General features: G+C 41.9%; 1 pseudogene; it reads left to right on the top strand.

Moving 5' to 3' along the window:
- The first annotated feature begins 3360 nt into the window (after positions 1–3360).
- LOC100463536 lies at positions 3361–3932 on the top strand (annotated as a pseudogene).
- The last annotated feature ends 10424 nt before the right edge of the window (positions 3933–14356 follow it).

The raw sequence follows: 14356 nt of genomic DNA, 5'->3' as shown, positions 1-14356 counted from the left end.
ATCTGGCTTCTGCTCCTTGCTAATGCCTTGGTCATAATAATTGGGCAGCCTTTCTAGCCCATGGCTGTTGTGCATGTGTGCACATGTGTGTATCAGATGATAAGCTTTGACCTGTGGTTTCAGGTAAGTTACTGCCAACCTTTGCCCCCACTTGAGCTTCATGCTTGCTGTTCCAGATGAGCAGACACTGGTGCCAGAAAGCTCTTCCACCCCTCTCCCATGGCCAATGAAACGGTATCAGCCAGGATAGCTCCAGAGGCATTTGGAATTGGTCACATTTGAGCTATGCTTTTCAGCAGAGTTGTCAAACCTCTAACTCATTACCATGTAGCCAGATGGTCTGATGAGTCTTTGACCCAAGTCCCAGATTCTAGATGTCCCCCACTCTACCTCCTTATCGGAACTAAAGACCTCCGTACTTCAGCTGTGTCATCTAGGACCTTGACTTCCTTATGACTCCCTCATCTGGTTCACAGAAGACCCTTTTCATGGGGCTATACATCTGCTTCCAGAATTTGGAAGGGCCTCTCTGATCTAAGATTTGCATACCCACTTACTGCCTTAAGATGCTCATCACTAGAAGCTTCTCCTACACATTGCCCCAGGTCCCTTGGACTAGACCCTTTGCATATAGACACACTAAAAAGTGAACTGAAATTCACCTTGTCGCTTTGACTCGATGATTTTAACTGCTGACCTCTCCCTGATTGAAGCTAGCTCCTTTGCTTCAGTTCATCTCCACTGCTTTCTTGGCCCCCAGTGCTACTCTCCTATTAGCTTGAACCTGCTTCTGTACCAAGAGGTCCTAGGTACTAGAGGCTCTGGGATAGCGCCAATCATGATCATTAAAGAAAATGTGCGACTGAGACCTGAGGATGTGGTCAAAAGTGGAGCCTCTTCCCTAACCCAAAGAAGGAAGGCACATTGTGCCAGGGGTATTTACCAACTGCCCTTGCGTCCTGTCTCTCGTAATACATTCATTGAAGGCACCCTGAAAGAAGGACCAAGGTCTGAGACTCTCACTATAGTGTAGGACCCATACCTCAAATATTTGAAGGGCCTACCTGTTTGGCAGGATTTATTTCTCAGTTTCCCCACAAAACTCTACAATAGCTCATTGTCAGGTTGTGTCAACAGCAATAAAAAGATAATATATTAGTGCTTCTTGCTCCCATATTCTGTGTCCCTGAAGAAGAAATGCTGGCTTGAAGAGCAACAGTGAATAAAACCAGCAGTGATATTCTCTTCACCTTTCCAACCTTGTTTCATGCGATGCCCTTTTTTAAAAGTAGTACTTTAAAAAGAGGAACCAGATATTTTCCTAAGGGGAAATTTCTGACACCCTCTCTCCAAAAAATAAGGCACTGGAATTGAAAGACCATACACTCAGGATTTTCCAGGTTGTGATCACAGTAAAATAGTGGGTGACATCACCTATGGGAGAGAAGTTTTCATTAATTGACATAGTAAATTGTGTATGAGAAATAATTACTAAATCTAACAGGAAATTCTATAAGAATTCCTAGATACTGAAATACTCCTCCTTACCAATCCAAAATTAGTAGATCAGAAAGGGAAAATAATTTTTCTTGTATTTGCTGGCCAATCTAAGATTAAACTGAAAAACCAAGCCTATATGTGTGGGACTTTTTTATAGCAAAATAGAAAGTACCTGGAAGGCAATCCAAATAAAATCATCTAAAAAGAAGGGATCCTGCCATATCTGCTAAGGAACTATTCATTAGAATGTTTAGACCAGATCCAAGAATGTTAATCCACTGGCTCCTATGCTGATTATTTTGGGACAGAACACAGATTTCAAAAAAAAAAAAAAAAGATAGCACTCAAAGACACTGCCAATTCTGAATTTGAAGATGTTAACAAATGTACTCAGCATTTCTTTCATCGAAGAAAGTCAAAATGCCGCTTTGTATTTAATACAGACTGTGTAAAGGGTTTAAAATAATATCATTTATTTCAGAATAAAAAGTATGAAGAACCATAAGGAGTAAGGAATTCGAAGAGGGAAGAAGTGAATGAATTCAAGAGCTCATATGGGAAAATAAATAAGATTGGCTGTTCCTCTGAGACAGGAGGAAAGGTAGAGACAAAGAAGAACCAGAGAGAGATGACACAGAGATAGGGAAGACGAAGAGGTTGATGTTCGCCAAAGGCCTGGATGTTTCCAGCAAAGGAGAATGGGTGGGAAGCTATCTTTGGTTCCCTCGCTAGACGGTAAGATCTGTCAGGGCAGGGATTGGGTCTGTTTTGTTCCCTACTGTAATACCCATCACCGAGCGTAACAGGTGGCATATTGTCGATTCGCAATTTGTATTTGTTGAATAAAATGAATGAAAGAATGTGGAAGTTGGGAACTTGGAAGAACAGGAAATGCTGGGAATAGCTATGTTAGAAATCAGTAAGAAATGAATAATGGGGTTGCAAATTTGAGGTTAGCTGGTATGCAAAGTTAGGAAGCTAGAATGAAAGAGCAAGCACATTGGAATTGGTGTGACCGAGAGAATGGGATGCAAAAGGACTTAGAGGGTTCAGTATGCATGCAAGGGTGACAGAAGCCAGGCTGGAAATGGGGTCAAAGATGAAGACCTATTGGAAGCAGCAATTGACTGTCAAGGTCATGTGATTACAAGCACTTATGAGGGCTTTAGGCAACGAGCCCCTTTAAAACACCGGTGTAGGACATATTTTTGTCACAGACTAAGTAAGCATCCAACTCAAATTTTTACTCTCACTTCTGTGACTGTTCAGACTTGGACTGTGTCTGATTTCTCTTGTCACCCAGTATGTTTTTTTTTTTAATTTTTTAAATTAAATTCAATTTAATTAACATATGGTATATTATTAGTTTCAGAGGTAGAATTTAGAGATCCATCAGTTGCATATAAAACCCAGTGCTCATCCCATCAAGTGCCCTCCTTAATGTCCATCACCCAGTTACCTCATGCCCCCACCCACCTCCCCTCTAGCAGCCTTCAGTTTGTTTCCTAGAGTTAAGAGTCTCTTACGGTTTGTCTCCCTCACTGTCTTAATTTTATTTTTCCTTCCCTTTCCTTATGTTAATCAGTTTTGTTTCTTAAATTCCACATATGAGTGAAATCATATGATATTTGTCTTTCTCTGACTTATTTCACTTAGCATAATACACTCTCGTTCCATCCACACGTCATTGCAAATGGCAAGATTTCATTCTTTTGCGTGGCCGAGTCATATCCCATTGTGTATATATGCCACATCTTCTTTATCCACTCATCTGTCAATGGACATCTGTCACCCAGTATGTTAATCAAATGGATAAAAAAGGGAGGAAAGAAGAAATTAAAGACATGATTGACATGTGTCATGTCTATTAAAATTATGAGCTATTCTAGTCCTTTCTTGGGTGGCTGGGAGAGCAGAGAGAGCACCCTGAAGGCCTCGGGCACACTGCAAGAATACAAGGTGGTGGGGAGCTGCCTGCCCACCCCAAATGCCACACTCCACCCTTCTCTCGCATGAGGAGATTTGCGCCTGATCATGTGGTCACCAAGTCCCTCTTCTGGCACTTTCTAAAAAAGATGAAGTCTTCAGGGGAAATTGTTGACTGCAGACAGGTGTTGGAGAAATCTCCCTTGCGGGTAAAGAATGTCGGCATCCAGCTGTGCTGTGACTCCCACAGGGGCTTCCACAGCACAGGCCAGGAGCTGACCGCTGCAGGCGCTCTCACCCTTTGCTTTGAGATGTGGGCACTGGCACCGCACTGGGCCCGCTCAAGCCAGGTCATGAAGGTGAAGGAGACTGCAGCCCCCAAGTGCCACCGACCAACCGTCAAGCAGTTCCAGGACTCCAAGATCAAGTTCCTGCTGCCTCCCTGGGTCCTGCATGGCCAGGGCAAGCCAGGCTTCACCACCAAGAGGCCCGACACCTTCTGTTAGATGCAGAAGTCCCCAGGTCTGCCCAAAGAAACCCCTTTGGAAAACCAGGGTACTCAGAAAAAAATAAAATAAAATAAAATAAAATAAAATAAAATAAAATAAAATAAAATAAAATAAAAAAATTTTAAATTATGAAGTATCCTAATTTTTCTCTGTGTATCAATGTATCTAAACATTTGGATATGTGTGTATAATACTCACAAATGCACCATCATAAACATCCACATATTTTCTGCAATATTGGGGTTGATAACAAAGATTGGAAAATCCGTCAGTTAGTTATGTTCTATCTTCTGTGCTGTAGGATGGAGCCAAGATCTGGTAAATACTGAGCTTGGAGACCCAGGAGACAGACTGAAGATTTGGAGCTGCTGAGGACTGAAAAGTAGAACCAAATTCCTGGGTACAGGCATCTTGTCCAGAGGGCAGTTACTGAAAGGAAAGGGCCTAGAATGACACAGTTTGACCAGAATCAAAGACCATGGAACTGGTCAGGTCAAACAGAGGGACAAATAAGCAGACACTACATAGGAAGTCCAAATCCAGAATGACTGTGTGTTTTCTTCTTTGGAAGACCCAAAAATCAAACCCTCTGCTCAGAGCCTTTAGTTTTAAGTTCTCTGTCTTCAATAGCAAACATATTTTCTTTTCTAGGATTTTCTATTTAAAAGATGAATCTTTTTATTAATTTTCTTATCACCTCTTACTTATACGGGTCTTTCTATTTCATTTGTTTTAAATTTTTTATGACATTATGCAAATACATATATTCATATATTTAGTTTCTCAGGCTGGAAATTCTTCACTTGTGAAAAATCAGTGCAAAGGTACATTAGAAGCTGAATTAAGAGAAAAAGCACTCATTGTTAGATTGGAGTGAGATGGGAGTGGGCTTTGGAAGAAGAGAATGAAAGGAACTTCCTCTCTCCTTCAGACTTCCTACTTAAGTCTTCTAAATGTAGTATTTCAGGAGAATCCATTGTTCACTTTAAAGAAAAAACTCTGTACTTGTTTTCCTATTGGGTCTGTAAATCAGTAAAATATTAAGGTGGAAACAAAAGAAATACCTCTTGGTGATTGACTATCTACTTTAGTCATCTGTTCTTGAATTTGTGCTGCAGATTTGTACTTCTGAAAATAGAATGTCTCGAGTATTGTTTCTAAATCCTCTTTTGCTTGATCCCAAATTATTTCTCTTCTATTCAAAACTGAAACGCAGAGATCATTTAAAAGAGCTCCTGTGAAGTATGGAATCAGCATTGTATAAAATCTGGACTGGGCACCCTCCTCTTCTTGGTAAAAATAAATTATAATACAACTTTAGTGTATGGGGATCTTTATTTGAAGAAAAACCTTCTCAAAATGACAGCATTGTAATAATTATTCAGTTTTCCCCTCATATCCTTGAGATATATTGTTTTAAAGTTTTGATTTTATCACAGGATATAAAACCCCTAGAAACAAATTAAAATTGAACACAGATGACTAACCCTGAGACGTCAGATGTTTTTCTCCCTGAGACTTCAGATTATTTTTCTCCCTTGCTTAGTTATTCAACTATTTTAAAATCTTAGTCTCTTTGATCACTGATAGGAATATTGGCTTGGCACAGTCATTTTAGCTCCAAACTTGTGATGTTTGGTTTTTGTTTTCTTTTTAACTCCAAAGTATGAATTTCGGCAAGGTAACAAGTTCTTCCCTCTAGCCCCAAACATTAGATGATGTATTCAAGGTACTACATGCCATCTCTTGTCCACCTTTTTACATCACACAGGCTTCTGATTAGTCATTTTGGATTTGGACCACATTTGCCAGGAAATAACTGTTTAAATATGTCTTCTAACACATTTCTGATGGGATTCCCCTGGCAAAGGTAGATGGGATTTTTAAAATTGGATCCATACTAGAAACAGAATTGTGTTTGGTAATCGCTGATGAGTTTCCTGGCTAGCATACATGGAGCTAAAGTGACAACACCATTGAACAGAATGGAGGGCAAAAAATGGGCGGGGCAGGGGGAGGATGGCACCTGCAAAAATAGGCTGCCCACTGACAGCAGGGGTTAGTTTGTGCTTAGTTGCTTTTCCTACTGTTTTCTCCCAGCTTAAATGTTTTGTATCTTCTTGCTGTTTCAGTGCTAGATTCTGCCAAAAATATTAAACACAATTTGACACACTTGAAAGCCACTGAATCCAATATCCACTCATCTTAAAATAACTCTATTGATAATAGCTCATTTTTACTGAGCTATTACTAAGCACCATGTGCTAAATACTTTTATATTTATTACTTCATCTAATTCTCACAGAAACTCTAAGGAGGTACTTTTATTACCTTCATTATAAAGATGAGGAAACAGGAATTTAGGGACCTTGGTTTATGAATATTCATCTCCTTGTATTAACAATTTTAGACCTTTTACTGGAATAGCTCTGAGAATCCAAATACACACATGTATTTTTTTCACCCACTGAATATTAACACTTATGGGTATAATCAGAGTAAAGGATAGCCATAAGACAGGTTCTAATATTTTTCAAGTTTTAAAAGAGTGTCTTCAGGAATTCTGCTTCTCCGTATATATTCTAGAGAAATTCTCCCGTATTTGCAAAAAAGACATGTATAAGAAAGCACACTTATATAGAACTTAAAATAAATAAACTAGATTTCCATGTATCAGCATGGGTAGATCTCGAAACAATGTTAAGCAGGAAAAAAAAAGGAGGCTGCTGTAGAATGATACAATTGATACAATATCATTCATGTAAAAATGTTGTTTAGTAAAAACTATGTTTAGAAATAAAACAACAGAATATGTTATTTGGGAATATGCACTTAATGTCATAAAAGAATGTGAACGAGAAGGTTAAAATTTTTAGGATAGAAGTTACCACTGGAGGAGAGAAATGGGACTGGGGTGGGGAGAGGTACAAAGGAGGTTTCAACTCTATAATGTTTTATTTCTTTTACTTTAAAAAATAATACAAGTAAGAAAAAAATGTTAACATTTGTTCTTTCAGGCGCTCTTCGGGTTTGTTCCCTTTTTCTCTGAAAGTTTTGTATTTTAAGAAAGATAAATGGGTACATTCACCCTGATAAGGGGCAGAAATCACTGTATTCAGCATGATCTCCATAAATTTAGGGTGAAAATTTTTTGAAACAGATTTAAGTAGATGCCCGACTTATCCATAAAGTAACATAGAATATCTAACGTCGAGTCTTATAAATTCAGCGCAACCTCCGAAATAAGCTAGTTGTAAAATGTGTTTCTCAGTAATTCCATCACAGTGAATTTCTTTATGTGGTTTTACGTTATCCGCAAACCACAGGGAGCCAGCCTCTCCCTCCCCCGACTCCTGCAATATTATTAAGGCCAGCAGTAAGAATAATTGTCTGGAGACTCTTATAGGCCACATACTTCAGGCCAAAAACTCCTTCTCATGGGTCATCATTATTATCTGGACTGCACATTCTCAAATCTGATTCCCTGACCTGTCCCCCTCCTCTCCCTTTCTTCATGTCCGACAGCCAGGATTTCATTATGAAGGTAAACACCCTGAATGCTATCTAATCAGGCTATGCAGTTTCTGTAGGGAGTGTTCCTCATTGCATTATTTGGTATAAGGTTCTGGGTCATATCTAAAAATACTGCAGCTTGAAAATTAATCTTTTGTTCATCTTCTTTCGTTTGAATCTTTTCACTTTCTAGATAATGAGGTAGTTGAAGAATGCTAAATCCAGCATTACTTAAAATGCTATTCATTTTGCTAATACTATATTTTGAAGTGAGGAAATTATTCGTTGTGTACATTTTTAAATAATCCCTTTCAGTTATATAACTAACAATCAGTACCAGTTTGTTTGTCGACATGTGTTCATACACATTTTTTTATACCTGCCTTGTTTCAACAAGGATAAAAGGTGAGTTAGAGATACATACAACATAGCACCCAAGAAATTAAATCTGAAGTTAGTGAAGAAATGGAAATAGTCACTCTTGACTTAAGTAGGTAATGTGCATCCTGTTCAGTCTTATCTGCAGGCCAGAAGGAGGCCACATAATACAGTTCTAAACTTCCTCATAGCCAAGAGAAATACTGTCAGTTCCACAATTAGGTATCCAGAAGACAAAACAAATGGGGATAATAAACAAGGGGAAAAGGGAAACACAACTATACCAGGTGCTAAAGTCAAAGAAAAACATTCTCCAGATACAGTCAGAGAGAATAAATATAGCAACAGTTTTCATGGTGCTTTCTTATAAATCCCTTAATGTAAGTCCAAAGTATTACACCAAAGTAATTTCATTAAGGAAATCTGAGAGGAAGGAGTCATGGCATGGAATTGGAGACCAGAAGGGTAGGAAGGGGGTGGGTGAGACACAATCCAAGTGCTAAAGGGTTGCAACTGTTGGTTTTGACGTGAGGCTCCTTACCAGGCTAATGATATAATGTGTCTAACCCAGGATCCTTTGAGAGTGAAAGGGGTACCATCAATAATTAAGCCCCCACAACAGGTATAAGCCAAGATTTTTCTGAGCAAACTGGGACATATGGTCATTTTAAGTCCTTGCTCATCACCCACTGACATCCTGCTTCCAGTGCAACCCACCACTGTAGACCTAGTCAGCCAAACTCACCCCACCCAACATGCAGTAAGTCTAACCAGCTCTAGTTTTAGGGGGCTCTGAGGATTTCTAGCCCAGGTGACCAACTCAGGGTAGGCTAACTTATGAATCAAACAAATAGGGAAGGTAATTAAGAAAGACTGGAATAAGCAATGGGTTATAGTGGCCTGAGGATGCAGTCTCCACCAAGAGAAGGTTAAAGGAGATATCACGTCTGATAATGGGTGGGCAGGACAATGAACCAGACTGTAGGTAACTGGATGGGTCCCATGAAGAGGAATGAGATACCCTCCTTCCTAAAGAGCCCAATGAGAGATCCTGTAGAAGAAAACTTCTAGAATTTGAGATATTACCATAATGGCTGAAGCACTTAAGCTGTAGTTCTTAAAAGTGTAATATGAATTACCTGGAGGGTTTGTTAAAAACTAGACTCCAGGACCCCAACCTCACAGATGATGATTCTGTAAGTCCGAGATACAACCCAGCAATCTATTTTAACAGATGTTCCAGGTGATGCTGACAATGATGGTTCTAGCCTGTACTTTGAGAAATACCACCCTAAAAGCTGATTCATAGTTCCTCGGGGAGTCTAATCTTCCCACCAGAAAGAGTACCTTGGGCTGGCTTTGGGGAGGATATGGTGCCATGTCCCCTGTGGAAGGTCATGAGCAAGAGATGGAGCAGGGAGAATAGGTGGATCAGAGCAACTCAGCTTTCAGCTGCCTGAAGGATTTTGCCATTGAGGGGCCTAGGTTTCTCAATTCGGAAGAGAAAAGTCCTTTCCTCCCCAGATTCCCTATATGGTCCCAACAATTAAGAGAACCACCCGAGGAGGGATGCAGATGACCCCATTTTTAAGATCCTAGCTGAATCGACTCCCACTCTAGCCATTCTCAATGGGTTAGGTACTATTTTTCCTTTTATTTTATGATGGGTTATGTTGAGGAGGGCCACTGTGAAGCCCATCCGTGGTGCACTGTGCCCAGTGTGGTCTATTTCTGTGGCACCCGTTGTGGTCATGCAGAACAAAACCCTCACGCCTTACACCCTGGGCCCAACACTGTGGGTCACAGGAGCTCAGTAATTTTTCCAGGGTCCCACAGCTAGAACCCAAGCTCTGAAACCTCATACATGAGAAAAAGGAGGGACTTATATAAGAAGAAACATCTATGACCATGCCAGGTAGGGAACCGAACCAACTTGAGATCAATATGCTTATTCACACAGGGACAGGTCAAAGTGAGAAGTCAGGAAGTAGCACATTCCAGTGAATCAATTGTAGCAACTGAGAATCTCCCAAGTCTTCCTGGATGAGGTCCCAAGACTGCCTCCCCAAGCCATATTAAATGATGGTGGAGAATAAAGCCCCCAAGCTCCCATTTCTGCTTGCATTTTTTCCCAGTGAAATAACCCTTAGGCCAAGCTTCTTGCCTCCAATGTCCTGTCCTATAACATGTTGTTTCTATGACACTTTTGGCCCTGGTGTTAGAGAGATTTTCTATGTGTCTGTTTCTCTAACAAGTTTACAAGCTTCTTGAAGGCAAGGACAATGCTTTATCACATTTGCCTATCTCGATGCCCAGGGAAGACCCTTTTGCTGTCTCCCTTATGTGTTAGGCTTTAAGCTACCTGCTTTCAAAATCTAATGGGAAAGATCTACAAATAATAATGAAGCACTTTACATAGAAAATTTTGGAGATAAGCACAGAGAAGATGGGTTTGACCTAGCCTACAAGAATCAGTGAAGGTTGTTAGATTGAGCCAGGCACAGAAGGGGAGAGCACATCCTAGGCAGAGTAGACAGCATGTACAAAGAAAAGTAAACGCTCGTGTAAGAGAGAGGGAGGAAAGATGAAGGAGGAAAGAAAGGGAGAAAGGAGACAGGATTAGTGGTATTATAAGTAGTTTGATATGGCTGAAAATTTCACTTTGTGACACCAATGGAGTGGACTATGATTGGGGTGGAAAAAGAGTATGAGCTGTAGAGCCAGACTGCCTTGCCTGCATGGTCCAAATCCCAGCTCCACCACTTGCCAGCTATGTAACTTTGGGCAAATTACTTACCCTCTAAAGCCTCAGATCCTAATTTGTTAATGGGATAAAAATAGTACCTATCTTGGGGTGCCTGGGTGGCTCAGTCTGTTAAGCATCTGCCTTCGGCTCAGGTCATGATCCCAGGGTCATGGGATCCAGCCCCACACCTGGCTCCCTGCTCAGCAGGGAGTCTGCTTCTCCCTCTCCCACTCCCCCTGCTTGTGTGCTCTCTCTCTGTTAAACAAACAAACAAACAAACCATCTTTTAAAAAAAAAATAGAGCTATCTTTTGGGACTCTTACGATAATTAAATGGCTTAATACTTCTAAAGCACTTAGAACAGTGCCTGTCAGGTAACATGTATTCAACAAAGAGTAGCAGCATTGGGGCACCTGGGTGGCACAGCGGTTAAGCGTCTGCCTTCGGCTCAGGGCGAGATCCCGGCGTTATGGATCGAGCCCCACATCAGGCTCCTCTGCTGTGAGCCTGCTTCTTCCTCTCCCACTCCCCCTGCTTGTGTTCCCTCTCTCGCTGGCTGTCTCTATCTCTGTCAAATAAATAAATAAAATCTTTAAAAAAAAAAAAAAGAGTAGCAGCATTGTTCTCTTTCTCTCATTCCTTGCTTTTACTCCATTCCAAGCAAGTCTTACCAGTTCTGCCTCTAAAACAAATACCAAAACCATCCTCTTCTGACTCCACCTTAGTCCAAAGAACTAAGATTTCTTTCCTGGATTCTTAAAGTAGCCTCATGATTGATCTCCCTTCTTCCACTCTTGCTCTGCCATGATGATCCCCAGAGCAACCAGAGTGATCCTTTGCAGAGGTAAATCAGCTGTCACTCCACTTAAAAATCCGTTGCATCTAACCACACATCATACCAACCATTTAGTATTCCCCTTATCAGGATCTCAAAATGTCTTAAATAATCTGGCTTCCTTGTACCTCTCTAACCCCATGTGCTATACTCCCTCTTACTGACTAGGCTTCAGCCTCTAGCTCCCTGGAACTTGGCAAGTTTGTGTTGCAAGGATCTTTGCACCTGCTCTTCCCTCTACCTTCCCCACCTCTTAATTTGTTTGCCTCCTTTTTGTCTTGTAGAACCCAGCTCAAATGTCAGAGAGATAGGCTTATTTTCAGATGCTAAACTAAAGTAACGGCCTCCCTGGTTTTTATATGTCATGCAGGGAAATTTATTTCCCTTCCTATATTTCTTTGTTGTTTTTTCTGCCTTTCTCAACTGTGTCACCCCACTCCCCCAGACTGTAAGCTCTATGAGACCAGGTACAAGGGCTATCTTTTTCATTTCTGTATTCCCAGTTTCTGGGGAAACCCCCCCCCCCACACATACTTGGCACTAAATATTTGTTGAATTGATTCTTTAAAAAAGATTATTTATTTATTTGACAGAGATAGATAGAAAGCACAAGCAGGTGGAGTGGGAGAAGCAGGCTCCCCACTGAGGAAGGAGCTCGATCCCAGAACGCTGGGATCATGACTTGAGCCCAAGGCAGCCGCTTAACCAACTGAGCCACCCAGGCACCCCAGTTGAATTGATTCTGAATGAATTAGAAGAGAGTAGGGAAAGAAAGGAGAATGCTGCCAAAAATCAAGGCACCGGGAGCCAATCATTGTGCTTTTGCAGTAACCCGGTGAGAAATGATGAAGCCCTAGCATTAGTTTTCAACCATGGCTATGCACTGGAATCACCTGGAGAGGTTTTTTTAAAATCCTGGTGCCAGAGTGTCACCCTCAGAGATTCTGACTTAATTGGTGGAGGCAGCCTGGGCATCAGGATTTTTTTAAAGCTCCTCAGGGGATTCTGATGTGCAAAGTGGAAATCACTGCCCTAAAGTCAGAAGGGGGATACAGAAGAGGGAGTACAGGGATATTTAACAGAACTTGAGGTTAATTATGAATTGGAAGTGACCAGAATCCTAGGTCTCTGGCTTGGGCCTGGGTGAACGAGAGACTGTGGTTTTGAGGAAAAGAGAAATTCTGTCTTTGACAGGCTGAGTTTGAGGTACCCGTGGGGATTCAAGTGGAGATGTTCAATAGATATTTGTGTTTTTTTGTTTTTTGTTTTTTAAACAGATCTATGTTGCCTTAGTGAAGCGTAGGAAATCCCTCTAGTTTTCAAGAGGACAAGCAGGAAAAGGCATCTCTGGAAAAGACGACAATTGTACAGAGTACAAGACCGTTTCCACTTTGCATAGCCTCTTTCCTCAAAACCTCCTTCCAAGCCAATGCCCCATCTGTTCTGAAATGTTCAACATGTTGATATATTCTTAAGGATTATATTATGTATGAGTACTGTTCCATAAATCCATTTAACTTACACCATTGTTGTACTACTTGTACAAAGTATCCCATTGATTAAATTGTAGGCAGCCTTCAAGTAGGATTTAAAGGAATATATAACAGCTTTAAAACTTCAATAAATGAAAATAAATATGCCCATTATGACTTCCTTTAGGGTTTGTGGTAAAAAAAAAATACTTGGACCAACTGCTTAACTTGTTTAGTTTTCTAATTGGTAAACATTTACTGGGTTACCAAAGATACCAAGTACTGTCTGAAAGACCATGGCTCCTTGGTTTGTTTCTAATTTAAATTAGACAGACATACTAAAACAAGGATTGATAGGATGATATAGTTAAGTAACAGATGGCGAATGGACATTCTGTCCAGCATCCATCACATTCCGTTTCTCAGTATTCCAAGGAAGAGTGACTCTGAATCTTGAAATCAACTATGAAGGAATGGACCAGGTCTGTACTGAATGGTTTATTCAACTAAAAAGAACTGATACTAAACCATACGCAGGTTAAAAAATTCAAAGGGGAGGTATGACTGGTTTAAAGGATAAGAGGGGATGGAATAGCTAAAGCTGGATTAAAGTAATTCAGAATGTATCAGTAAGTACTGAAGTATGAATATTGAATACTTCAGCGACTTTGTGAAATTAAGAGACGTGGGGGAAGGGAAGAGGCGAGTGACAAATATTCTCTGCATCCTCACATAGGGTGTTAAATTGCGGCTAAGTGCTGCTGCTAGCAGCCCCTGCGGAAGAATGAGGTCTCCTAAAACAGTTACAACGAAGGGGTGGGAGCACCGCCACTCTCGGAAAGACATTTCCACGCGGAAAGGAGCAGAAAATCGCAGCAACATCCCAGCCTTGCTCTCCCTGGGGCGGCCAACCTAACAGGTGAACCGTGAGAACACAAAGAAACTTGTAATAAATGGCGTGCGGAATGCCAAAGGCCAGGGTCCTCAAGTCCAGCGTCTACCACCACGTCGGGAGCAGCTCCAGCCACCCCACCCAACCTCGGAGGCGACACCTGCCCCACAGCCCCGCCCGCTCTGGGCAAAGTGCTGCCTGCCGAGGGGCAGAAAGGGCGACTGACTGGCCCGCGTAGAGGACGAGGGGAACGCGTCCCTCCCCGACACCCGATCGCAAGCGCTACGCGCCAAGACGAGCTGGCCGAACGTGCGCGAGCGAACGACAGCGTCCCAGAGCCGCCCGCGGAGGGCCCGGTGGGCGTGACGCCATGACGCACGGCACGCGGGCGGCGCGCCGGGGCGGGGCGGGGTGGACCGGGGGCGGGAGGAAGGAGTGGGAGGAGGAGGCGGAGACAGCGGGGGCTGAAGGAGGGGGAGAATGGCAGTTGGTGCGCTGGTTCCCGGGAACAGCCGTCAAGACAGAACTGCGGAGGAGGAGTTCGGGAAAGCGGCCGTCGGGACCCCTCCCCTGCGTTCCCCCCGC

Source organism: Ailuropoda melanoleuca, chromosome 9, assembly GCF_002007445.2.
Source record: "Ailuropoda melanoleuca isolate Jingjing chromosome 9, ASM200744v2, whole genome shotgun sequence".
In the NCBI taxonomy this organism is placed as follows: Eukaryota; Metazoa; Chordata; class Mammalia; order Carnivora; family Ursidae; genus Ailuropoda; species Ailuropoda melanoleuca.
Note: the sequence above shows the minus strand (reverse complement) of the source record. Positions and strands in the feature narration are given on the sequence as shown.